The sequence below is a fragment of the Ambystoma mexicanum genome, chromosome 5q (genome assembly GCF_040938575.1).
Source record: "Ambystoma mexicanum isolate Mex_15411 chromosome 5q, UKY_AmexF1_1, whole genome shotgun sequence".
NCBI classification, from domain to species: domain Eukaryota; kingdom Metazoa; phylum Chordata; class Amphibia; order Caudata; family Ambystomatidae; genus Ambystoma; species Ambystoma mexicanum.
The window spans coordinates 339,241,047-339,268,158 of record NC_090933.1 but is presented as its reverse complement, the minus strand read 5'-3'; the positions used below and the strand labels follow the sequence as shown (position 1 = coordinate 339,268,158).

The following is a 27,112-nucleotide window of genomic DNA, read 5'->3' as shown; positions in this document are numbered from 1 at the left end:
TTATAGTGCGCGCTAGACCCTGGGGTATCAGGGCGCAAGACATAAGAATATGTTCAGCTTAGTTACATATATACATGAAATACAACAAGGATCATATATGACCACATAATTGCATATAGGATTAGATACAAAGTAATAGGAATTAATATACAGAGTAAGTGACCAGAAAGGACTAAACACAATAAGCGACAAAATATGCAGAAAAATGTACAATGGAGGAGAGAGTGTTAACAGTCAAATACACAGTTAGCAAAATACAAAGGCTGGCATCTACAAGTTAGAGGCAGCTGTGGTATAACTATTGCATAACAGTTTACTTGTCATTTTCTTTCAACCAGTCAGTCATGTTCTGCCTAAATTTGGCGAAGGTTTGATATTCTCTGAGGCAAGGGGGCAGGGAGTTCCATAGTTGAGCTGCCCTAACTGGGAAACTAGATCCCCCCCAATTGTGGATAATTTAAAATGAGGTACTAGGAGGCAGTTGGAGTTAGTGGATCTGGTCGGTCTGTGGGAAGTTTTTCTGATGATCCTATCAGTTAGGTATGGCGGTGCTTTATTATTTAGGCAAGTAAGGGTGGCCGTTTCATCAAACGTAGAAAGCCATTTGTATTTTCTCCTGGTGGAAGAGATGTGTTCCATTCTATTTATCTTTAGTGCTGCTCTCAGAGCATTATTCTGGAGTACCTGTATTTTCTGGATAATGTTTATTCGCACCGATGTAAAGGGCATTACAATAGTCCAATTTAGAGAGAATAAGGGCTCTAGAGAGAATCAGACAGCTATTTGTGGAGAGAAATTGTTTACTTGCTCCGATTAATTTGCACGTATATGCAGTAGCGGATGCCAAGGAATTGACTTGTTTAGTAAAGTTAAGGGTGGCATCAAGGTAGAAACCTAGGGTCTTCACCTCCTTAGCTACTTTGATGTCATTGCCATCAATGGTGAAATGGGCATAGTCCGGTCTTAATTCAGACAAATGGGCCGTGGTGCCTAGGATAATAAGCTCTGTTTTATCATCGTTCAGGCATAGTCCGTGGGTGGCCATCCATGCCTGAATGATAACATAAATTCTATTCACCAAAGCCAGTTCCAAAGAGTAATCTCCGGTAAGAGGTAAGAGGATTTGGGCAGCGTCTGCATAATTTGTGTAGGCGATACCCAAATGGTTCATTTTGTCAAAGAGGGGCTTGGTGAATACATTATAGAGAGTCGGTGACACACACACGATCCTTGGAGTAAACCACAAGTTATAGGGATAGGGTCTGCTGATGCCGAAGGTGAGAAGACTCGCATAGTCCTATTGCTCAGGAATGACTCAATCCAAATAATGGCTTCCTTGGAGAAGTGAACTGCAGAGTCTAGGTGGCTGCAAGACTTTATGGTCGACCAGGTCGAATGCAGCCGAGAGGTCTAGTAGGATGAGAAGGGCCGATTGACCCTTGTCTCCGAGTTCATCTATTTGGGCCTTAAGATCAATGAGAGCGGTTTCTGTACCATGTTGAGGACGGAAACCAGATTGACGAGATCCTATTAAGAGGTTAGATTCCAGGAAGTTCTGGATTTGAATGTATGCCACTTTATCTAAAATTTTTAGAAGAAATGGAACAGTCGTTATAGGTCTGTAATTTGTGGGTATGGTTGGGTCAAGGGTTTGCTTTTTGAGTAGAGGAAGTACCCATGATTCTTTTAAGTTATTAGGGACAGTACCAGATGTGAATGAGGAGTTAAGTTTAGATATGAAAGGCGCAAGTTCTCTAGCAGCGTCCTTAATAAGTTGTGCTGGGCATTGGTCGCCCTTACAGTTAGATGGTTTGAGTCCCAGTATAACCTTCTCTACCTCAATGACAGACTTTTGAAAAGCTGAAACGAGTTTCCTGATTGTAGTGTGGCAGCGGTACTTTGCTAGGGGTGGTTTGGGGTACTAGCGATTCTTTCTTATGGGCAATTTTAGTTAGTAGGTTAGAGACTTTGTTGGTAAGTGTGTGCTGAATGCTGGAGCACCACATTTTGTCTTTAGTACAATTCTCTTGCGGTAAGATGGGAGTTTCTAGTTCTTTTAGAATTGTGAACAGTTCTTTAGTACTAGATTTAGACTGTGTTATTCGATTATTATACGTCTCCTGTTTGGCTAGGAGGATGTCTTTCTTGAATTGGGTTGAGATATTGGTAAGGTTTTTTTATTATCTGCTGATGGTAGGAGTTGCCAGGCAGTTTCACATTTTCTTTTGAGTAGTCTTAGATTCTTCAGATGAGGAGTGAACCAGGTGTTTTTTGGGTTTGCTCTTCCTTAGTTTGAGAGGTGCAATATCATCAAGGGCGATAGTCATAACTTTGTTGTATTGTTCAACTAGCAAGTTGGGGTCCAAATTATCAGGAAGGGAGTTAAGGTTAGGTAGTAGTAAGTAAGGTAGTAGTTTGTCTACCGTCATATTTTGTTTTTTGAACCTCGTGAGAGTCGGTGGGGCAACCGGGGTGGTCTGAGCTGTAACCGATTTAGTTGCCAATGTGAAGGACAGAAGATGGTGGTCAGTCCAAATTTGAGGAGCAATAGTAGTAATAGTGACATTACAGTTGTACTCTGTAATCCAGTCGAGCGTTCGTCCCTTATCATGAGTGGGGAGGTTAACTTTCTGGGTAAACCCTAGTTCTTTCAGTATATTAGCAATGGCAGTAGATTGGATATTTTTGGTATCGTTGTAACCTAAATTAAAATCACCTAACACTAGTGTTTGAGAGGTATTTTTTAAGTCATTAGATAAGGACATAGAAATGTCTTCAGGGAACGTTCCAGTAGGACCTGGTGGTCTATAAATAAGGCGGATATTCAGCGTTTGGGAGTTGGCGGTGGGTATTATGACAGTTAGGTATTCGCAGGATTTCAGACTAGGTGTGGTGACTAATCTCATGGAGAGGTTAGTTTTGGCAATGAACCCCACCCCTCCTCCTCGGGAGCCATGTCTGTCCGCTCTCAGAATGGTGTAGTTATCAGGGACTGCCAAAGAGAGGGCAGGGCCTGCGGCATCATGTAACCAAGATTCTGTGATGGCAAGGAAGTCAAGGTTATCTGTTAGGATGATGTCAGATATTTCTGTTGCGTGTGCAACTAAGGACCTTCCATTTATTAAACCTCCTTTAAGATTTGGTGGGTGGCTTTCTAGTGCATATGGCACATTGGGTCTAGGTTTGTCTATAATAGTATGCCAAGGAGAGTTATGTTTGTGTCCTTTATAGTTGGCCAGGCCTTTATTAGGCTCTATAGCTACTTTGTGCTACTACTATAGCATACTTAATATTGTTGAAGATGACATGTTTTAGGAGGTAGCCATAAGTTGTCCACCTGACAGGAGATATCCAACCACAATCCCACCCCTTAAAGAAAGTATACTTAAATGTGCCCCTTGAGCCTATCACAAGCCCTCGTAGCTTTTGCTCATTTGCCACATATTATGATATCACGTATGACACATTTTTAGTATATAAATGTGTTTTTATGATAAATTCACAGAGAACTTCAGCGAACGTTTTAGATAATTGATATTAAAACAGCAACCTTTGCCATCTTCCTGAGTTGGTTCGATTATTAGGTGTCAGGAGTTATTCTGCATCCCCATCCACTGCATGCGTGTTGTCCAAAGGGCTCTAAGCTCAGTGGTGTACTCACCTGCCAGGTTGAAACTCGTACCACTAGTATTCGTACTATGTGGTGAGGTTTGTTCGAGGTTTTGCACATTTAATCCTCAATGGGGAAAGAGAAATCAACTACTACTGCTTGGTTCAATCTCTTAACTTTGAACACATTAGATTCACAACTTCTAACTACTTCTTGATTCAATCGCCTGGCTTTAAGCCGACTTGGATCACGACTTCTTTATGGGTATACAGTAGGTTATAGCCCTCAACCCCCACTTCTAAATCTCATCTGGAACACGGATTCTCCTCCTCGAAAGAGTATAGACACGTTTTGTTGAGATATTGTCCCCTCTTAACTTTGGGAATACAAGTTACAGTATTCTGCTGCTCTCTTAAATTGAATAGTTCGGTGTTCAAAATGTATATTTGTTTTCAGCTGTCTAATTTGGAGCACCTGGGAAATCTCTCATATGCCAACTCGCGGTTTGTTGTGGCGGCTCCAATGGATTTGCTGCTTCTGTTTCCTTGCTCGTCGGGCCCTCGCCGACATTTGACAGCTCCGGCTAGCCTTCCTCTTTTCACGCTGGCTCTCACAGGAGTATTCACTGCTCCACACGTGCTTCAATGACAATGGTTCAACGAAGCGAGATGCAGGACCCGCAGAGCTTCCCTCTCCTCTGGGGGAGCCGGCATCCACACCGCTTCCCACAAGACGACCTCTGTATCTGTCTGGGATACCGACCTTCGCTGCTTGCTCTGCACAGCGTTCCTCTGCTCACACAGCTCCTGCTCCCACTGCCTTTCATTTACCTGCAACTGAAGGGTCTTTAAATGTTTGAAGGTCCTGCTCAGGTGTGGTTAGTTAAAACAAGACAACTCAATATGGTCTGGTAACTCTGCATCCCTGGTCCTCGTCCCAGGGACTTGAAGTCCATCATTTTCTTAGTTGTTTCAATCTCAGCATCTTCAACTCCACAATAAGCCATCAAAACATTATGATCATTAGGGAAATTATTCAGTGTGTTCTCCCATTCTTCCTGACCTGTACCGCCCCCACAAGGCATAAAATAAGCGATATCGCATCACATTTTGCGATAAAAAGCAGATCTGGAGTGTTGCATTTCAATAATCATGTCTCACAACTGCGACATGGTTTCTAGAATGAGGGTTCATGTTTACTTAGCCTGGCCTGTGCTGTGCTTGTGGAGCAGAGCGCGCACAGGCGAGGCACAGGGGGGGCAAGGCAGAGTGGGGAGAGGCTGCGGGGCAGTAATACATGCACAAATAAGCCCATGTGCAGAGGCCAGAGAACGGAAGGGACAGCTCAAGTCACAGCTCGGCTGCCCAGCCATCGTGGATGTTATGGGTAAGTACTTGTTAATGAAGATCACTGGGCGGTAGACTGTGTGATCAGTGCAGGGGGCTGGTCTTCTTACCGTTCTTGATGCAGTCCTGCGCTTCAAAGAAAATTTTAGAACGTCTTATCAGGCTGTTTTATCAGTGCGGGGCTCACACGGAACCGGCACTGATAAAACAGCCTGCAGGCGTATTGCCTTCTCAATGTTCTTTGAAGCACGGTACTACAGTCATTTGCTGCTATCCCATGCTTCAAAAAACATTTAGAAAGCCTTCGGCTGTGTTTTTAGTGCAGGGCTCACACTGCCACAGCACCGAAGGAAGGGGAATATCCAGCATTGCAAGAGTGGGGGGGAAAGGGGGTGAGCAATGAAAAAAGTCCTGCTACTTTCCCCGCAAATGCAGTGCGCGCAATTCCATAGAGTCTTAGTCGGGCCCACAAACCGCTGCTAGTGGTAGATGGCATTTTAACACATACAAAAATAAATAAAACTGCAGAATCATTACAGATGCAGGAAACGCATTTACTAGAGTTCTGTTCAAGCGCTCTCGTATAAAATACATGCAAACCTCTGAATTTGCATGTGGATTGCACCAGGAGAAATGACTTCACAGAAATGGACATCGCAAGGAGCATCAGTCTTTGATACTTGGAGGCACCAAGGAAGCAGCTTTAGAATAAGTTGCCATAAGTAAACCAGGTGAAAATTAACTGGTGCAAAATACCTAAATTGCACTATTGTTATTTATGGGGCAACTCTATAATCAGGGTATTTTGTTTAACATTTTTTTAAATATCAGCATGCTATATTAACATATAACCCTGAAGTGAATCACAGAGCTGCAGATAAGACACAGTAAAGGATCTGCCCAGGATCACACCGTTTGGTTAAATGGTTTAGTGGATATAGATATTTATTAAGGTTTCCCTTTGCATTTCATGTGCTTAAATAGTACTTTATTTAAAGCAATGCCTTGGAAGCAAAGCACATTAGATAATAATAAACTACCCTTTCATAATTAACTTTATACATAATTATAGAAATATATTGAGCAATAGGGCTATGGCGTTTGTTGTATTCTCCCCATCCTTCATGCAAAGTCACGATAACATCATGCAGATTCATGTCAGCCTAACAAATCCTCCCTGGGTAAAGCCATAGTCATTATTTCATAAAGCCTGCATTGTGATGTACTCTTCTCAATGCTGATCACTCCCCCATGCACATTTCTAAAGGGAGAAAGGTGCCTGCTGCTAGTAGACCCCCTCCCATCCGTACCTAATGGCTCACATTAGCTCATGGACTTTGGGACATTGTCCTGCTGGCAACGGGACACCTCTCCCGTTTGGAAAGGGTCAGGCGTCCTGCTGTCAGGACAATAACCATGCTGAGCAGGAATTGCTCAGCACGCATTGCCCTCCCAGTGGGACACCTTTCCCGTTGGGCACCCTCATTGAGGTGCAGTGCCGAATGGGAGAGGTGTCCCAGTCAGTGACAAAAATCCTGGTCACACTCTCAAAAGAGCCTTTGGGAGGGAGGTGGGTGGGGTGGGTTAGCCCCGCTGCCCCGCCGTGCGGTGTGCCACTGCCTGTAGGTATGGGTGCCAAGTTTTGATTTTCGTTACAGGGGCAGAACCAAATTTTGCGATGGTGGGCAGAAATTCCCATACTGCGAAGCGAGGGGGCTGGATCCATACACCTTTTAAAAACCCATTTACCAGCAGGAATTGGGGAAAAAGCCACAGCATTTATAGGCCGGTCTAAACCTAGAACAGTCCCCTAAACTGTTGGGCTGTCTTTGTAGTATTCTGCTTTTGTAATTACTACTTCCCCGACAGCTCGGCCACAAACAGTTTGACCTGTCCACCACCTACCCCCAATCAAGGCTTACCACAATAAGGCAAGATCCCCCACACCCCTCTGAAGTGAGAAGCACTTGCAAATTTTTCAAGATGCATGTTAACACTTCACTAAGCCAGAACCAACAGGAGAGGAGGCCAGCCGGAGTGATTCCGAATAGCATGTCAATCAATCCGGATTCCTTTTGGTTGCAAAATGACACTCCTGCCCCCGTTGTTCAAAGAGAACGGAGAGGTGGGGTACAAGTGCCCCTCTGCCTGAAGGCATTGACTTCTTAATGTTCTTTGAAACATAGGCGTACAGGGATTTGTCTGCACATCGTGCTTCAAACAACATTTACAAGGTCATGTGCCTGCAGGCAGACCTGCCTACATTTGAAAATCAAAAACCCTGTGATTACTGCAGCCCAGCTTCTATAATGAGTAAACTCGATCCTTGCGGTTCCCTATATTGAAAAAGGGAACTACTACTTAAAAATAAGACACAGAATCGGGCGAGGTTAGGCGGGTCTGCCTGCATGTTGTATTATCAATAGGTTGTGTGTTATCAAGTGCCTGGAAATAATATTGCTCCTGCCGATGATTGGTAGAAGATACTGAAAACACAACCTACAGTCATGAAGTCTTCTAAATGTCTTTGAAGCGCTAGACTGCACCAGGGCCAGCTGAAGATTTGTCATGGCTCGTGCAGGCCCATTTCAATCGGATGGTTGGGGGCCCCTTAGCCTGGAGTGGTTTTACAGTTTACAAGTAACTTTTACACTTAATTAAATGAAATCAAATAAAAATGAAATACAACCAAATACACATTCTAATGAAGACAACGAAATACAGCCAGGGAGTGATGGGGGAGTTTAATATCACAGATTGTCACAAGACTGCCAAACAACGGGAAACTGAAACCATAAACTTCCACTGAAAAGCTATTGATCCTTCTTTAGCAGCAATGGTCTATTCTAAAGCCACCCGGCTTAAAAGGCAACAAGGTGATAACCCTTCTAGAAACCGATGAGGCCCAAGGAAGGTGATGGCCTGAAGGGCTCCAGTAAATGCAGTTTATGTGTGTAATGTGTGCACTGCAAAGTATGCATTTAAAGTATGGAATATAAGATGTTGCAATGTCATAAGACTCCCGACTACCAACATGGGAACAGTTGCTGGTGGAACTTCCCAGGCTTGGACCACTTTCAACTGAAAAGGTTGAAAGGCCCAGACTGCAGGCTGTGTTCTCAGTATGGGGCTCTCTGCTATGATATTTTTCCTGCCTGATGATTGGCTGGAGATACATTATTCCCAGCCATTTGCTAGAAGTTGTCCCACACGAACAACAACCTGCAGGCATGAGGCCTTCTAAAAGTTGTTTTGATATCCATGTGATAAATGAATTGCGCCTGCACTGCACGGTTAAAAAGGCCCAGAGATTACCTCTGTAAAACATTTTATTGTTAGTTGAAACTGCGCCTTATTTAGGCAATTGCCATGTTGCAATTAACTGCTCGTCCCTTTAAAAATAAAGATATCAAAATTACTAATAATTTAAGTTGGATTGCTAATCAATTGTTTTTTTACTCAGCAATTTTGGCTAATTTATGCCTTGCCCCATGTGATCCTCCCAGCTAACAATACCACAGGGTCAGGATCAAGCAGCGGCTGCCTTTGCCCTGGCCACATGAGAAGCGGGTCAAGGCCAGGGTTTCTGAGATCACCTCTGATTCAAAACAGGAGACGGATAAAGAAGGTAACATGGTGATTTTGAAAAGGCCGATTATACTGAAATAGCCAAGCAACCCTTGAATACACCAGACAGAATGTTACTTACAATTATCCAATGATCCAGTTTGAGAAATCATTATGTCAGCCAACACATCATTAGTCAAATGGTATAGGAAAGGTATGTTAACAGATTAAGAAAATACATTCCTTACTAATAATTGTCCCATCATACCAACTATTTATTTCTTACCAAAAATATACGGGGAATCTTGTAGCGGCTTAAACTCCAGATAAGATTTGGAAGTGGGAGTATTATACTCCCTATTTTCTAAAGTTGGGAGAAAAATATTTTTTTTACAGAGTAAACATATAAGGCCAATTTCCAATTAGAGTATTTTATAAGCAAGTAAAAATATGTTTGAACTGAAAAACAGAAATGTTTTTGTAATATTTATTTCTTTGCATCTAGTTATTCATGCACATTAAAAGATATATGTTTATTCTTACAATCAGGCAGTTACAATACTAGTTTTTTCCTGTGGTACTAGGTGCACTACTGGTCCAAACATATCCAGGTGAAAGCAGGGGTGCAAAATTCCACATGTCTTTTTCCTATTTTTTTGTTGCGAGTATTTATACTCCCTATTTTTATTTCTTGGGAGTATTCGCCAATTATGAGGGAGTAAAAGTGGCCGATACACCTCTTATCTGTAGGGCTGCGAGGAATATAATGATCTGCCACCTGTCAGGCCAATAGTCATTGGCATTGGTTGAATTGCAGAGAATTTCTTATTGATGAATATTTAAAATCTAAAGTGATCCAATTAGATTCCTATGTTAGGGACATTATGTACATTTTACACAAACTGGAACACATATCATTGAACCAGGATTACATTCTGGTTATGCTGGAGGTTAAAGAAAAAAATATATATATAAAGGATAGAAAAAAGTTTGCAATGTGTGGGAATTCTTGTCCCCGGCACACCATCATGGGCCAAAGAAAGCCAAAAACGGTTAAGTATCTTGTAGCAGATTAAACTATAGAAAATACATTTAGAGAATTTGTGTATCAAGTAAAATTTGTATAAGGCTCTTAATACTCTTCGTTTGTCACAGATACATGTTATATCATATAAAACCCAATCTCTTCATCAGGGGTATAGATTTTAAAGTTTCTGAAAATAATAGCAAAAAACTGTCATGAGCATCTGATCAGAGATAACTATTCGCAATATTATATATCAGAGGCAATTCTATAAGAGTTGCACCATGAGCTTGATCATTCACCTCGTTGATTCCAAGATTCAATAGACGCCAGAACATTTGGAGTTGACCAGTGATTATTCAAGAACATTATCTGGATGTGTAAGATCAACATCTGTGGTAAATATTGAAAAGGAAGAAGAGAAGGAGAAAGTACAAATAGCAGATATTAGTGTATAAGCTACTATAGAGGTTCCAATAGCCTTAAAGGGCCTCATGTGGTGATGTCATGCCTGCTAAATTGGCTCCTTCTGCCTCTTCACGTGTTAAGTCCAGGAGGATGAATGCTCTACATCCTAAACTGCGCTTTGCACATTATAAACGGCGCTTTGCACAGAGAGCGGCTGCCAGGCCTTTCTATTCCCGTTATAAACTCTCTGGCAGGAGGTTCTCATGGAGGCGACATAAGGGGATGTTATGCTGTTTATTTTGAGGATTGTTTCATGATGACTCACACGTTATGTGACCAGGTCCCATGTCTGGGGGCATGGTTGTTCCCACTTAAGCACTGCGGTCACAGGAGCCCGGTGCTTCTGATTAAGTTTCCACTTGAAGCTCTGTTGCTCCACGTTACGTCGTACAGCAGCATTTCTGCATTTAATTCGTTTTCCTGAAAGAGTTGCCGTTTATTCCGGCTTTCCTTCAGCAGTCATCTCAAGCTGTCTTTCCTGCTAATTTCTTCAGCACGTTCCACTCCTGTAATTAGTGTGTCAGCATACGCCACACGTAGCACGTGGTTTTCATCGTCATACAGCCGCCTGGGTCCGCGGCTGTTTCCTCTCTGCTACCATCAGCGGAGCTAAAACATCCAAGCTGTCCGCTTTCCGTGGCTGACTTCTTTCCATTCGACACCAGCCTTGATGTAATTTCAGCATTTCGGAATTAAAGGCATTTAGTATTTAGGACTGCAGCTACTTTACACCTCACAATTTATGCACATGGTTACATTCTTGTTGGTATTACACTGGGAGTAAGCGTGTTGTAACATTAGCTACTCTTGGCCCTGCATTCTTGTTGCTTTCCATTCTTAAAGGGATACTCCTTCCTCTAGACACTTAAAGATTTTGGTGTTGCTACTTTTGGATATTTACTTATGGACTTCACCATGTGCACAGGACTCCAGGGCGCTTTGTAGCTATTTAGTGCACCAGCCCGACACTAGTGCGTCCCTCGTGCCATTCGGGTTAAGACCCTTACTAACACTCCTTCGTTTCTCGTTTTTCCCAGGAATACCTTCTCTTCAAGTACCTGCCTTGTTCATGATAAGGTGGAAGCATTCTATATTGACTGTTTACATAGAGGTTGGGTTACTTAGGTTAGGGAGTATAATAAGTCCATTCCTCGAAGAAGATTCATCCGGTATGAACCTACAGCACCACAGGTTATCTTTCTAATAGAGATCACCACACCCTTTCAAGTGATTCACTGCACTAGCGTTAGGCTCTGCTCAGCTAGTGGAGTTGATCATTAGGATGCTGTCCAATCATCAAGAAGATCCTCCCACACTAGGCACCACAACTAAACCTGGACATTGCAGTCCCGTTAAGTCTTTCTTGTCTTTATATTGCACCTGGTTATATTCTGTAACAGGTGAGGTGATCAGTGAAGTCCTCACCTTAATGTTACCCATAATTTGGGAAGTAGAGTGGTAGAAGTGCAAACCACATATGCGCCTTATCAAGGCCCTTTGGGTAAAGATAGAAAAGCCACAATTTATCTATTGAATAGTATCCGACAATAATGGCTGCAATATTACCATACATCCCAAGGGACTGGGAGTATCATCTATGTGATATAACTGGTGGTCAAAGCAGTGGGCCACGTCTATGGAAATGTAATGGTGTCCAACTAAAAAGCAAAACTATGCCTGTAAACAAAGAAAAGGACAATAGTGAAGATAAACTGTTCCTCAGTTACTGGGGGAAACCACGGTATGCAGATGATCCCCTATGTAGAGAAGTCAAAATCGAATGCTACGGCAGTAACGGCGAGTGATAACTCCTCATACAGCGTTTCAAAGATGCCTACCATTAAAGCATGCACAATGTCATCACTACGTCCCGCAGGAGGAAGCAATATGGCGTATACCGGTGCTATTGAAGATTGACTCCGTGGTATATGGATATCTAACGTGCAAAGGATCAATTTGTGAAGATAGGAATGATGTTAAGTGGAAAGTATTGAAGACTAGGCTACATCATGCTGCCTGATTAGAGAGAGAAAACAAAAAACGCAAAATAGAAAGTAAAAAAACTGATTCAGTACCAGTCTACTTTGAAAATCAGGGGAAGAAGCAAGCTTAAGGTGGTACGACAAGATCTCATTAGTGGAGAGAAGCGGACAGACTTTGAATGGTAAAAGCAACAACGTGACATATTGGACATATCTAACAGTGGTAATAGTCATTGTGTGCGATTCAGCTGCATTTCATATTTTAAAAGGTACAACAGTACCTCATGGGTAGTAAACCTAACAGAGTGGTGGCACTGGGATAACTAGCCAACATTGTACCCAGGGTAGTCTATATATCCCAATACCTAGCCGGATGATCGATTGGTCAGCTATTTCATTAAGCTCATTTGGTATTTGGCAGATGTGACCAACACATCTTTGACCGGTTTGTGTCCTTTGGGAACATCGTTGGCGAAGGGGAGGAAACATTATCTATAGAATACACATCAGATGCTATACTTTAAGTCATTGGTCATACGATCTCACCAGATTTGGCGGATGTGACCAACGATGTTCCCAACAGAGAAACAGGCCAAAGATTTGTTGGTCACACATCACCGCAACCTGCAGAGAAGAAACATGGAACATATTCGGTAACGGTTATGCTCACCTGGTCTCTGCGGGGACGTTGGGGCACGGTTGGAGCCCTTCCAGGATCAGGCCCCCCCTGGATCGGTTCTCTCCCCCAGCTGCTGCAATGCCAACTGTTCTGGTTGCTGGTACTGTCCCTGGTATGAGAGGTAGTGAGAATGCTATGGTGGTATCACGATTCCCCCCCGAACCCTTTGTTCCAAACCGTGATGAGTAAGCGTTTGCCCATATGAGCTCACCTGATTTCTGGTAATGGTGAGCTCTCCGTCCTGCTTCTCGTTAGCAGGGGCGCCTTAGGTGGACCTAGTTGCTTCACTGGTCCGTGGAAATGACAGCCCAGACCGGCTGCGGCCGACTACTTGGAAGGCAAGTGTTCTTAACAATGATTATTGTCCATATTCTTATGCAATGTCTTTTGTCATGATTATAGTTTGTAATTCTTGCAATGTCTTTTCTCTCCCCTATAGGTGTGAAGATGGCTGCACGACGTCGCAGTGTTCAAAGTGAGTTCAATGATGCCCAAGATGACAACGAAGTATTCAGATAGATGGTAGGTTGGCTTTCAGGGTAGAACGCAAGGCTCAGGTGTTGCGCGGCCAAATGTAAGTTATTTATGCAGTTTCTGACCTTGTGTGTTCTTTTCTCTTGCAGGGAAAGGCCTGGCGGCATAAATCGGGAAGCAGTTGTTCAAAGCCCTGTCCGCGGTTGCAGTATGGCTGGCCCTACGAGGATGATGGAAGGAAGATAAGCTCCCGCATGGCTGGACGTCCGGGACAGGAGAGGAAGAGCTTCAATTCCGATAACGCTGAAATCAGGTAAGATGCGTTGCGCTGCAGGCGATGGAGAAGCTGGAGTCAGGTAAGATGCGCTTTCTGCAATGGCGTGGCAGGAGCCAGGTAAGGTGTCTTCAGCAATGATGTAGCTGAGCCAGTGTCGTGAATCAACCTTATTTAAAGTCACGAAGACTTGCGATGGCCCCTCCAATCACTTGGAAGATTCCTTGGCGTCTGGCTCAACGCCGAAAATATGGCGGTTCTGTGTGGACTGCAGCATCCAGCATTCCGTGCTAGTACTCGCGTCAGGCGCTACGGTCACGTGATACGCACGGACCATCATTCACGTCTGTATGCGAGTACTACTTATTCTTGCTGCGCACACGGAACGGTGCTCCTTAACTGAGTTCTACAGCCAGTTTTGTAGTGTCCGTTTTCTGCAATCTTGTTTCTTGAACTGGTTTTGACTCCTTGGCCTGTTATTATGGATTTCCCATTTTGAACTGCCCCTGATTTCTGGTATTCGGCTCCTTTGGATTGATTCCTGTTACCCCTGACCCGGCATACGTTACCTGGACTCCCACTGCCTACCGTTCTCTTACGTCGCTACCCCGGAACTCTGCAACTCAGCGCTATCGCTCTGAAACCTGGTCAAATACCTCCCGCTCCCGCTTGGACCCGCTCCTGTATTTTCCTCTCTTTCTTTTCCATTCCTTTACTCCTTCTATCCTTGTTTATTTTGCCCCCTCCTCCATACCTTTATACACTGGTTCATTTACCTGCACTCTGGGACGCTCTGCTGAACCAAGAGGATTATTTCATTTGGAAACAAGAGTGACTGTTGTGGATGCTCTCCTGTTTTCTTCTTTGGTCACTCCTTTTCACCAATTACCTGGACGCTCTGCAGTACGACAAGAACTATTGTCAATCCTTTCCTGTTGGGATTACGGGACTTCTCCTGGACCTTCTTTATTTGGTTCTTCATTCCATTTCCTTCATTGTGGTCAAGTAGGTTTTGGGTCTTGTTCTTCACGGAGCAGGTAAGAGTGGGAAATAGGGGGTGGTGTCGGATACGGTTGGTACGTTTCATCAAAGTAGTAAACAGCTGTTATTGTTGTTTCCTTTAGCTCTGTTGCTGCTGCTCCTGCCTTTTCACTCAAGCCCCTAGTCTGTTAGGTGCTTTCTCATACTCCTACAGACTGTGCTCTTGTGAGGAAAGTTTGGCTGCAAATTGGCTTCAGGCAAAGAGTGGGTTGTGACAAAGATTGTCTGGTTTTGACAGCCAGGTAAGATGCGTCTTCAGCGATGGAATAGCTGGATCTAGGTAAAATGTGCGCTACAGTCGATGGACTGGAACCCAAAAGGATGCGCGTTGAGATGATGAGCTGGGAAACAGGTGAGCACTCTGCAGAAAGCAGATTAACGTGAAGCGCCGGTGTGAGGGCGGGTTGGCCTGCTGGCCCGGCCCCTCCCTTTGGCCCCGCCTTGTGGCTACACCTTGCCACTCCCAGAGCTTCTTGCACGTGCTCCCCAATCTTCTCCTATGACCACGCCCGACCTGGATGCACGTGCCTTAGGACCCAAATGTGCAAAGCACACTTTTGAATGAGCCTGGTGCCAGAGGCGCCACGACTTGGTCCATTTGGACCCGGGAAGTGATAGAAACAAGGGCCCTTGTCCAGTGGCCATGACAATAACATAACACCATTCAATATAGCGCCCAAAGACTTATCTGCTAAAGTATTAAAGAATGTATAAAAAAAACAAGGTTCTGTACCTGTCCAATACGGGTTAAATACGCAGTTAATGCAAAGAACATCCACTAACAATTCTACATACCGTGAAACCGGTTCAAGTCCACAATCAAATTAATTACTGGAGCCTGGGGAAACAGAGCGCAAAAAGAGAATAGTGCTTGAGACAATGTACGGTGAAAGCAGACTGGTGCAGGTACAATTGGAACAGACCCTGCTTACCTTAAAATGTGGCCTGGTACAGCATCCAGCGAGCAAGTCCTCCACTCGGGTAGGTGCTCAAATGCTAGTCAGAACGAGGGTTTCATGTATAGTAATATGTACCGGAAATGCAGCGGCGACCCTACGTGCACAATGTGCACCTCACACTTCAATTGGGAGAAAAACCTACGAGTTACATGATGCTCGCCTCCCATACAGACTATAAAATGACATCAGATGCCAAAATTAGGTCACGCTTGATGCAACAGCACTATATAACTAACATTAGCCATTTGCTAGTGATATTTGACTCTTGGAGATTAAGAAATGGTGTGCTTTGTATAGAATTCAGGTGGCAAGTGACTATGGCTGGCTAGTAATTTTGAACTGAAACTTTTGACCCCTGCCTATCGGACATGAACTGGCATTGTAAGGCCTTGATTACTTAAGAACTAAACAGTGTCTTACATAATACTGTATACCATGATCAAGGAGATGCTAAATTTCACTCTCAAAAATAATATTTTTCTTTAACAAATCAGCTCCATCGACAACTCTCAGGGGTTTTTCATAGGTGCATGCTTTACTCCCTCACTGAGGAATGTATTATTTTATTTTTTTAAAATCACACATGCTATGTCATTGGTCAAATTTAATAACTACATCATTCAGTATAGACAATATTCTGGTTGTATTGAATTGGCCTGAGAATGAAAGAGTATACACACAATATTTGAACAATATGTTTGGTATATAATTAACAAAACACCTCAGTAGATCTCACCTATATATATATATATATATATATATATATATATATATAGTGAAAAAACGTTAAAAAAGGGACGTTATGTTTACAAGTAAAACCGGAAAACCCCTTAAATTCGCCAGTTATGGTAAACTAAGCAACCATAACTTGCGCCACCACCATGCACTGCTAAGACTAATACCCATGACATCAAAGATGACATCAAAAATGTAATTCATGACATCACTGATGACATCACATGTCTGGCTACCCTTTCTTTGTTGTTTACTAACATACCTAGGCCAGGTGGTTTTCTTCAGTGACAGTCAGGAAGGAAAAATGAAAAAAATACAATGTTTCTATACCTTACTCTTCTCATATGTACTTACACTACTTTCCTTAGAATCCACTCACATTATACAAAACAGACATAAGGGAAGAAGCAGCTTTGAGACAGCAAGCATGTCTGTGCACGAACTTAAGTAGTTAGGTTATGAACACTTTCTGGTAATGCTAGTGTTTTTTTTTGCTTACTTTACTTTCCCTGTATATGCTCATATTTCTATGCATTGTGGTCTTTTTATATGTGTTGTGTTTACTAGTACAATTACGCAGTAAGGAAGGCATTGTTAGGTGCTTATTATATGTGTCACAGTGCACAAAATTCTGAAACAAAAGGATTCATCATTTTACTAACATAGTAAGGTTTTGAATATTGCAGCTCTATGGTGCATGCTGCAGAGAATGCCTACATTTCTATACGAGTTAATTCATGCACTGGAATGAAGTCAGTAACACAATGGTGTTTATAGCAATGCATCACCTAATGAACTATTTGGTACATGATAGTTCTTCCAATGATTTTTTGACATTTTTCTGCCAACATTATAATGACAACCCCTTGTAGCGGCTGTGCATAAAAACTAAATGCACATGTGATGTCATCAGTGAGGTCATGAATGATATTGTGATGTCATCTTTGATGTCATGGGTATTAGTCTTAGCAGTGCATGATGGTGGCGCGAGTTATGGTTGCTTAGCTTACCATAACTGGTGAATTACAGGGAGTTTTCGGTTTTACTTGTAACCGCAACGTCCCTTTAACAAAGTTTTTTCAATGAATATAGATATACATATCATGAATTGCTTAGGTTTTTACCAGGATACCCTTAGTTTATATAGCTATACCATACAACATACTGAACCCTCTGGCCCATAGCAATGGCTGCAGTGTCCGCGGAATATGCAACTGTCCGCGGACTCGGGCAACATCCACACTGTCCAAAAGCTCAGGGGGTATCTTACATTGTTGTACCATACAACAAACACACTGAACATGTTCAAAGAGCAGCATATGAATGAATTACATTAAAAAATAAATAAGAACTACAAACTGTATACGTAAGAAACCAACAGTGCAATTACATAGGATATGAAACGTAATGGAACACCAAAAACAAAAATAACATATGCCTCCAGCAGAATTACCTCACTGATGCTTTATACAGAAACTGCAAACCAACTATCAACAGCACATCTACAAAGCACTAACAGGAAAACTGCAAAACAAACTGGTAAGTACACTACATTAATTCCTATAGTTATACACTTTCTTTAGTAGGATACACTAAAAAATAATGTTACATTTTTTCAATTTTTTCCCAGAAAGGTCTAGCACCATGGAGTGGCTTGAAGAAAATGTTCTCCGGGATGAAATAAGTGAAGACAGTGATACTACTTGTACACACTGCAGTTTTCAAACTAAGCCAAGTAATACACATTGTTTCACATGTACCCAACACATTTTCTTTCTTTAACAGTACATACAGAAAATAAGAAAAATACTCCAAAAACAGTACATTATTTAGTACTCCAACAACATATGGAACAGACAGACACTGTGGAAAATCATCTACTGCACTTAGAAGAAAAAAATGGATCAATTATTGACCAATTTCCTTGATTTGAAAAACTTTTTAGAAAGACGTATCATGGAGAAAATTAAATATCACTGCCCCACATGCACCTGTACCCTTTCTCCCTGTCCCAGTCAACCATCCCCAAAAATTCCCCATCACCATAAACGTTATGATGAGACCTCAATCCGTTCCTCCACTAACACCCTACCTGTAGAAAACCCTAATTCCCCTGTATATGCCTCCATTTCTGCTTGCCCCTCTCAAATGCACTCGCCACTCACTTCACCACCAAAACTCAGGACATCCTGAACATCCTTGTTACACACTTTCCCATCCCATAGCCCCTTACCTCCCTTACCTCCCTTGCCCCCACTTTCCCCCTCCTCCGTCACCCTTGTCTCACCAAATAAAGTCACCCGAGTTCTCCGCTCCACTAAGGTCTCTTCCAAACAGGTTTCCCCTTGCTCTTCGAGAACCATCAAGGACAATATTGTCTCTCTTACCCCTGCATTTGCTCATCTCTTTAACCACTCCTTTGCTACTGGTTCTTTCCCATCCGCCTCAAGCACTCCCTGGTGCGCACCCTCCTTAAAAAAACATCAGCAGACCCTACCTGTCAAGCCAACTACCGCCCATCTCCATCACCCCCTTCCCGGGGAAACTGCTTGGAGAAGTTGGCCCTGTCCCAACTCCCTCTGCATCATCCACAAGGCTTTCGGGGGCCGGGGACCACACAATCTGCAACTCTCTCTTACTAAATATTCCCCCTCTAGACCTCTGCGCTTCTCTGGCACCAACTCTGTGTGTAAAGGATTTTGCTAAATAGGGGGCAGGAGGTCGATCTCTTTCCTCAGCTGGCTCCCTTCTTTGGAACAGCCAACCGCTCCCTCTTGGTCTTCAGCGCGACTTTCTTAAATTCCTGAAGCTCCTCAAGACTTTCCTCTTTAGCTCCGACACCCCCCACTCTCCTCTGCTAATCTCAAAATTGCTTGTTTGGTGTTCAGGACCTTTACCCTGGAGGCTCGCACTTACCTTACATTGCACTTCACTTGTTACTCAAACATGGAGCACCACAACACCCATCCCATTCCCCTCGCTTCTGCACTTGCATGTTCTGAAGACGCACAAGGCATAGTAGGTTCGCCCCCCACTGTATTTAATATTTCTATGTATTTTGATCATTGTTACTTCCCCCCTGGTCCCCTTCGTGTTGCCCTATGGGTGATTGAAACAGTATTTACTTCCTGTATAAGCGCCTAACAAGCAAACAATAAAATAAAACAACCACTGCCTTGTCGTTAGCGGCTGTTTTTGTTTCCAACATTTCGGAATCACCAGCCATGCCGATATCATTAACATGAAGGCTTTGCCATGCACCCTAGAGGGCAGGCGGATCTCCGGGTCGAACAACCCAAACATCCATTCCCTTGGTGTCAAATCCACGTCAGGGGGTTGCCGTGGTCTTTATCAGAGTTGTGACCTTCTCCCAAAATTCCCCATGTCCGGACAATCCCACCAGATGTGTCTCCAATCCCCTCTCCTACCACATACCCTCCAACATCTTTGGGGTTGCAGGGAACATTTTGTGTAATCTCCACGGGGTATAATGCCACTGAACCATTGTTTTATACCAAGCTTCTCTGATCTGGAACGACCTAGTCAGCTTGGGGATATTTGCCCACAAATGTTCCCAATGCTCTTTTGGGATATCATCCCAAGTGTCCTTTGCAATCTATGCATGCAACCCCATACCTGTCCCGAATGCCCTTCCATCAAGATTGAATATAGCTTCAACACCATTTGCCTGTTTCGTTCGTGTGTGTGTGCATGTGTTCGTGTGCGTGTGTTCGTGTGTGTGTGTTCGTGTGTGTCAAACACTGAGCTCTCTCCCTGCAGCTGCCTTCCCCTCACCCCCTGAGCTGGCTAGCCAATGTCTCATTTGATAATATTCCAATCTATCCTTTTCAGAACGTTTCACGACCTGTTTACAATCCACAAAAGTATGAATATCGGTTCCCTGCATCACATCTCACAGCTTTGTACACCCCACCTTCCGCCACTGCAAAAAAGCTACCTGTACTGTCCCTGGTTTAAATTGCAGATTCCCAAATAGCAGGGTGAAGGGGGATGGGCACATAAATAAACATCCCTTTTTGAGTAGGAGGTCCCATATATCGCACATCACTGCCAAAACCTGACTAATCCGCGAGTTCTGGGGCCAATTTCATCTATGTAATCAAATAGACGCGGGACCGGTATCGGGAGAGCTTGAAAGTAGCACAGTACCCTCGGGAGAGTTACCATCTTAATGGTCGTCTCCCTTCCTAGCCATGAAATACGAAGTGGAGTCCAGCCCCCTCCCCCTCACCCCCCGTTCCCCCAGGTTCCTTCGCCTGCTGGAGCAACCACAGACAATTTTTGTCATAAATCTGTGATACCATGTTAGCTATGTTAACCCCTAGGTCCTAATACTGCTGCTTGCCACCACAAACAGAGTACAAGAGTAGACCTTTCCTCTGTGTCTGCGAGAGCCCCAAATCTAGTAACTCCGACTTCCCCATATTAACTTTCAGACCCGCCACTTTCTGTCAATTCCGCCACCAGTGCCTGTATCGATCGCTCAGTATTTTTATTTATTTATTTGTATAGCGCATCACGCCCTGGGGCAACAGAGCGCTGTTCTTACAATTTATACAGTTTTACAGTTATCAGTCGTTTATATATATATAAACAATGGCATTACAGGTTAATGGTCGTAACAGTGAACAGTGCAAATAGGCATAATAAAATCATAAGTCAGTACCGGTACTAACAGAGAATATACAATTAGCAGACATATATACAATGGTGACAGTAGTGTTGTGTGACTTATGTTAAGGAGTGGGCAGGTTACGATCATGGTCCAATAACCAGGTTTTGGCCTTATTGCGGAAGACCATGAAAGATGGTTCTGACCTTATAGAAATGGGAAGCGTTTTCCATTTTTTTGCAGCCAGGGCTGGGAAGCTGCCCCACCCGCTCGTTGTCGGTTAAACCGAGGAATGGTGACACAGTGTGACTGTGCGGATCTACTGGATCGCGATGATGTGTGTCGTGAAAAGGTATCACAGAGGTATAAAGGTACCTGGTTATAGAGGCACTTGTGTGTTAGTGAAAGAGATTTGAGATCTATCCTTTTCTTGATGATCAGCCATTTTAGGTACTGTCTGGCTGTTGTAATATGATGTTTCCTGGGGATATTACAAGCTGATCTAACTGCATTATTTTGCATGACTTGCATTTTATTAATATTATGTTGGAACATTCCTAGGTAGAGCGCATTGCAATAGTCTAGCTTAGATAAGACTAGGGCTCTTGCAACAGAGATGCAATTGAATAAGGATAGGTACATGCGACAGGCTGTAATGAGCTTACATGTATATGATGTAGCTGACGCGAAGGCATTAGTTTGTCTCACGAGGGATGATGTGGAATCAATATAGATACCAAGTGTTTTCACATCATTAGCTACTTTAATAATGTTACCGTCAATGTTGAAAGCTTTAAATGAAGTTCCTAACTTATTCAGTTTAGATGGAGAGCCAAGTAGGAGTAGTTCGGTTTTGACATCTTTTAGACATATACCATGCTTGGCCATCCATATTTGTATAGTACTGTATATGTCATTCAGCTTTTTACTATCTACAACGTAATCACTAGTGGTAGGGATGAGTACCTGAGTGTCGTCCGCATAGTTTGTACACATAACACCCAGGTAATCGAGTACATCAAATAAAGGCTTGGTGAAAACGTTAGAGTGCTAGGGACACACAAGAACCTTGTGGGACTCCACAGGAGACTGGAGTCGGAGAAGCAGATGCAGACGGTGCAAAGACCCTCATGGATCTATTGCTAAGGAAGGATTTAATCCAGGAGTTAGCTTGGTCGGAAAAGTGAGCTGCAGATGACAGATGTTTACATAGAATTTCATGGTTCACTAGGTCGAATGCCGCAGATAGATCAAGTAGTAGGAGAAGGGCAGACTTGCCTTTATCTTTTAAAGCCTGGATTTGTGTCTTTAAGTTTATGAGTGCAGTTTCCGTCCCATGTCTTGGTCTGAAACCGGACTGTCTTAATCCCAATAAATTATTAATTTCCAAGTACTGCTGGATTTGGAGGTATGCTGCACGATGCAGTATTTTCAGCAAGAAGGGGACCGTTGTAATAGGTCTATAGTTACACGGATTATTAGGGTCTGATGTAGGTTTTTTCAATAGAGGGAGTACCCATGCATCTTTCAGATTAGTGGGTACAATGCTTGTGTCAAAAGATGCATTAATGAGTGTGGTGATAAAGGGAATGAGTGCAGTGGCAGCTTCCTTAATAATCGTAGCCGGGCAGACTTCACCCTTACAGTTGGATGGTTTAAGTATGATCAACCGTACTACTTTGATAGATAATGGTTTGAAGTTGAATTGTGGCAAGTTGGAGGTGGAGGTTAGTGGCAGATTTTGTGGTAACGCATTATCGATAAGATTTTTCTTAGTGGATATTTAATTAAGTAGGAGAGTAATTTTTATCTTGTAGGGCATTCTGTATATTGGTGCACCATAGGGTGTCCTTAGTACAGGAGTCAGGTATGGGAGCAGGTGATTCCAATTCTTTTAGAATGTTGAACAATTCCTTAGTACTAGAGTTGGCTTTAGCTATTCGGTCGTTATAGTTATCTTTTTTCGCCTGGACAATGGCTATTTTGTATTTGAATGAGGCTGCATTTTTTAGATGGGGAATTTTGCCAAGTAGTTTCCGCTGAGCGCTTCTCTTTCCTAAGAGTCTTTAAATGTGGTGTATACCATTTGTTGATATGGGCACTGGGCTTAGAATTCTGTAGTTTAAGCGGGGATATCTTGTTAATGGCATTTAGGACAGTATTGTTGTAGAAATTCACTAGATCCGATGGATCTGAATGGGTGGTGGTAGGGCGAATTATAGGTCATAGTAGTGGCAGCAAATTTTCTGGAGTGAGATTGTGTTTACTTCTTGTCATTAAGGGGTGAGTGTAGATTGCGGTATAGCTTTATCTATGGTGAAGTTGATTAGATGGTGGTCAGTCCATGCACATGGTGTGTTGACCAATACCTTAATGCTACAGTTAAGATCCGCAAGCCAGTCAAACGTACAGCCTTTGTTGTGTGTTGGACTAGTAATGCAATGAGTGAACCCAAGATCAGAGATGGTGTCCTTAAGGGTAGACATTTTAGAGTTTTTGGGGTCATTAAGACCCAAGTTAAAATCTCCTAGGATAATGATTTGAGACTTGCATTTTATGTTTGTCGAGAATAGGTGAGAGAGGTCATCTTCGAAGGTAGTGGTATTACCAGGGGGTCAGTAAATCAAGTGCATAGTAATGGTTGATGTGGCGGATGTAGATAGTTTGACTGAAAGTAGTTCAGTAGATGGTAGATGCTGATTGTTGATCATTCTTAACTCCAATACTGTTTTGTAGATAAACGCGACTCCACCTCCTTTAGCAGAGTTGGCCACTCTGTCAGAGCGTAGAATGGAGTAAATATTAAGTTATGTATGGAGAGCGCGAGGAGCTAGGAGAAAAGACTAGTTCCGTTTGCTCAATGCATAGCAACAGTAATAACACGGTTGGCTAATTCTGTGCATCAGTGCAGCAGTTGTGACATGATAGGCTAGTTCAAATGTAGCACAGGGAGGTAAAAGAGGCTAGGTTTGCTGCTCAGTGGTGCTACACAACGGCTAATACAACACAGTAGGCTAATGCAGCGCAATAGGCAAATACAGTACAGTGGGCTAATGCAACACATGGACTAGTGTAACAATGGGCTAATGCGACACAATAGGCTAGTGCAACATAATGTGTTAGTGCAGCGTGATAAGTTCCTTCAGGATAGCAGAAGTTGTTATAGTCTATCAGCAAAGAGGAAGGTATTGAGGTGCTTCCGGAACCAGAGATGGTTCTCCAAGTTTCAGGCAGGCTGTTCCAGAGTGAGACCCCAGCCGAAGAAAGAGATCTACCACCAACTCATTGCTTCGAGAAGCGACTGACTCTGAGGGAATTGGAGGCGGATGAGTGAAGAGCTTGAGAGGGAAGATATTTAAGAAGAGACAGTAGGCCTTGTGGACAATGCAGAGGGTTTTGAACATAATCCTCGCAGCCACTGGGAGCCAGTGCAGAGATTTCAGTCCTGGAGAGATACCATTCCTGGGCTTGAGGCATGCAGGCGCCGTCAAAAAAATGGAAGCAGAAAACAGGAGGGAAGAGGACACATTCCAGACACTATCTGAAAAACTAAGTCTTAAGCTGTTTCTTAAAACATTTTAAAGACAAGCAGTTTATTAGCTCAGAGGGCAAGGCATTCCATTTGTCCCAAGAACCCTTTCTTACCAGTTCAAGCGAAACTCTCGGTAATTGCAAAATGTTTGCATTGTTGGAGCAAAGAGATCAAACTTCAGGTTTAGTTTTGAGTCTGCAGGCTATATATGGAGGGTAGAGCCCAGCCAAGGATTGGTACGTAATAGTGAGTAGCCTCAACTCAATCCTAGAGGTAATAGGAAACCAGTGAAGACTTCTGCGCACCTCAGATACATGCGTACATTTCTGCATACCCATAATAGATTTAATAGTACTATTTTGTACTTATTGCAGTATGCAAATTTCTCTTTTCTCACACCCACCAAAACGGTGCTACAGTAATCCATTTTTGATGTAATAATGGCTCAAGCTATTATTTCGCAGCCCTTTTGGGAGAGAAAGGGGAGAATGTGGGAGAGCAGCCATATGTAATAGGCTGAAGCCGACACCAGACCATCCACCTGAGCTGTCATGGTAAGTGCTTGATCAATAATCACTCCCAGTATTTTTATTTTCTTTTTTGTGGGGATAACGTGATTCGCAATGCTAAAGGAATCATAGTTCAAATTAAGTTGCACAAATCTGGAACCAACTATCATAAGCTCGTGTTTCTCATGGTTCAGAGCAAGTCCACTCGTGTCCATCCATTCATTTATTTATTAGGTCATAGATTTCCAACACCGTTTTTGCATCCTTCTTGTAATTGCCACCATCTCACAACAGATTTATCTGCCTTTTTTATGTGTATCTATTGTAACATAATAACATCAGCACTTTCACTTCTCACTAGGGCTTTCACCTTTTTACACTTCACGGGGAATTTAGACCCCTCACATTTTATGACATTACTGTGAATGCAAAGCATAGTAAAACTGTATGTTGATCAGAAACACCCTACTAATTTCACTACTCTCAAATTACTATCCCCAGCACTCCACAAAACGGAAAGAGGATGAAAATCCCCCTTTACTACTTGGGAACAGTAGTTCACCCAAGTACATTAAAGTGAAATTAACAGAGGAGCGCAAAGGGGCAACCCAGTCTGAGCCCAAAAGATGTAGGAAATTGTAACTCCAACCATACACTATGGAGAGACATTTAAAAGTCACCCATAAGAAAAGTAAAAGGCTAGGCGAGAGAAAAACAAAAGAAACAAAAAAGGCGACTACTTTTAACCTAGGGACAAGGTAAAATAATTACCAAGTCCAAGCAACAGGTTCTGGGGTTCACACAGGTCGGGAAGATTGATCACACATATGAAAATCTTACTCAATACTCACCTCATATATATGTGTTGCTTCCATGGGAATCTTAACTGGGTATAAATTCAATGATCAATTCTTCAATGTATATTATAAAGTAAAGATGAGGAGGATCTTCAAAGAAAAGAGCAACCCATTTTTTTGGTTTATGGTTAAAATAAACCTTTACAAAAACGAATACTTTTTCATATATAAAATTTAGGATACATACATTACAAAGAGCAACCAATTTCGTTAGGTGCGTGTATGAGGTATGAATGGATTTCTGACTGGAATGACAGTATGCCATCAGACGTGTAAGTGTCATAGGATTTCCCTAATGGGGGAGGAGGGGCTGGGTCGAGCAGGAGGGAGAGAGAAATAGTGCGTCTCTCCTAATGAAGTCAGCACCTCCTCCCTGCAGTCGCCCCCCCTCCCACATGAGCCTCCACTCACCTCACCTCGGTCTCGGGCCTCCTTGCGTCTTTGACGGTTCTTCTGTGCGCTCTCCTGAACACAGCTCCCCAGCACTTGCTGGGAGTCCAGCTGCGAGCACCCACTGGACTGTCTTCCCCAGGTCTCATCCGCATCGGGAGCCTCTGCCGCTTCTGGACGTCTGTCCTATTCCAAGCACTCGTCTTTTTTTCTGTCACATCCTGGTCAGTAGCTGCAGGCCCAGCTCTTCCGTCTGTGTGGTGCTTGCCTTGCTCGCGGTCCCTGTGGGGAAGGACTGACAATGTTGCTAGTCCCTCTTCTCTTTTTAAGTTCCATTGAACACAAAAGCTAGACTGTTCAATGCAATGGTTTTGTGAGTGAGTTCTTACAAGTGCACAGCTTCTTCCTCGCCTCAGTATACTGAGGCGACAGTTAAATGGAATCAGCCCTGATCTTCCTCGTCGAATTACTAATGGCTATTGCTATAAAAATAGAAAAATTGAACACATGGGGGAACTTCTGTGACCAGAGGAAGGGAAAGAAGGTGAGGAAAGACTGGTGGGTGAGGGTGCATTATAAAGAAGGTTTCCGATTGTATGGTATTTATTTTTCTGCCATTTCCGTCTGTATTTATCCATATTTATTTTTGGGGCTTTTTTTCTGTATTCATCCACATTTTATTTTGTCATTTAAAAAACGATAATTCTCAGCCTGTATTTTTCTGCATTTATTTTAATTAAAAAAAGAAGGGAGTAGTTTACCTGTAACTCCATTTCTTCAGCGTTGGTATCTTTCATGGATTCAAACGCTTAGAATATTCCCAGTCGTCAGGCTGGGAACCCTCGGTATAATTATTAAGATGTTTTCTATTGGAAAAATTCGACATCGACACTTATGTGTCCTATCAACGTCGTTTTGTGCCGCTTACACATGACCCAATAGGACGTACAGTATAAATAGCCCCGCCCCCATGGCTCCCTTCAGATTTTAACCCCCAAAGTAGTAGGGGCATATCAGGTTTGCCTTCAGGGG

The 27,112-nt window shown here is 43.0% G+C and overlaps 1 protein-coding gene across 7 annotated transcripts in view; it reads right to left on the bottom strand.

Moving 5' to 3' along the window:
- Positions 1-27,112, bottom strand: part of FAM210A (family with sequence similarity 210 member A) — a 462,026-nt gene that overhangs the window by 349,583 nt on the left and 85,331 nt on the right. For 2 of the 7 annotated variants that reach the window (XM_069620813.1, XM_069620810.1), the window contains one exon: positions 26,107-26,362. The exons of 4 other annotated variants lie outside the window; for them this stretch is intronic. The gene's annotated coding sequence lies outside the window, so the exon portion shown is untranslated. Of the gene's footprint in view, positions 1-26,101; positions 26,363-27,112 lie in introns of all 7 variants that reach the window. One more of the 7 variants, XM_069620811.1, reaches the window with a different exon arrangement.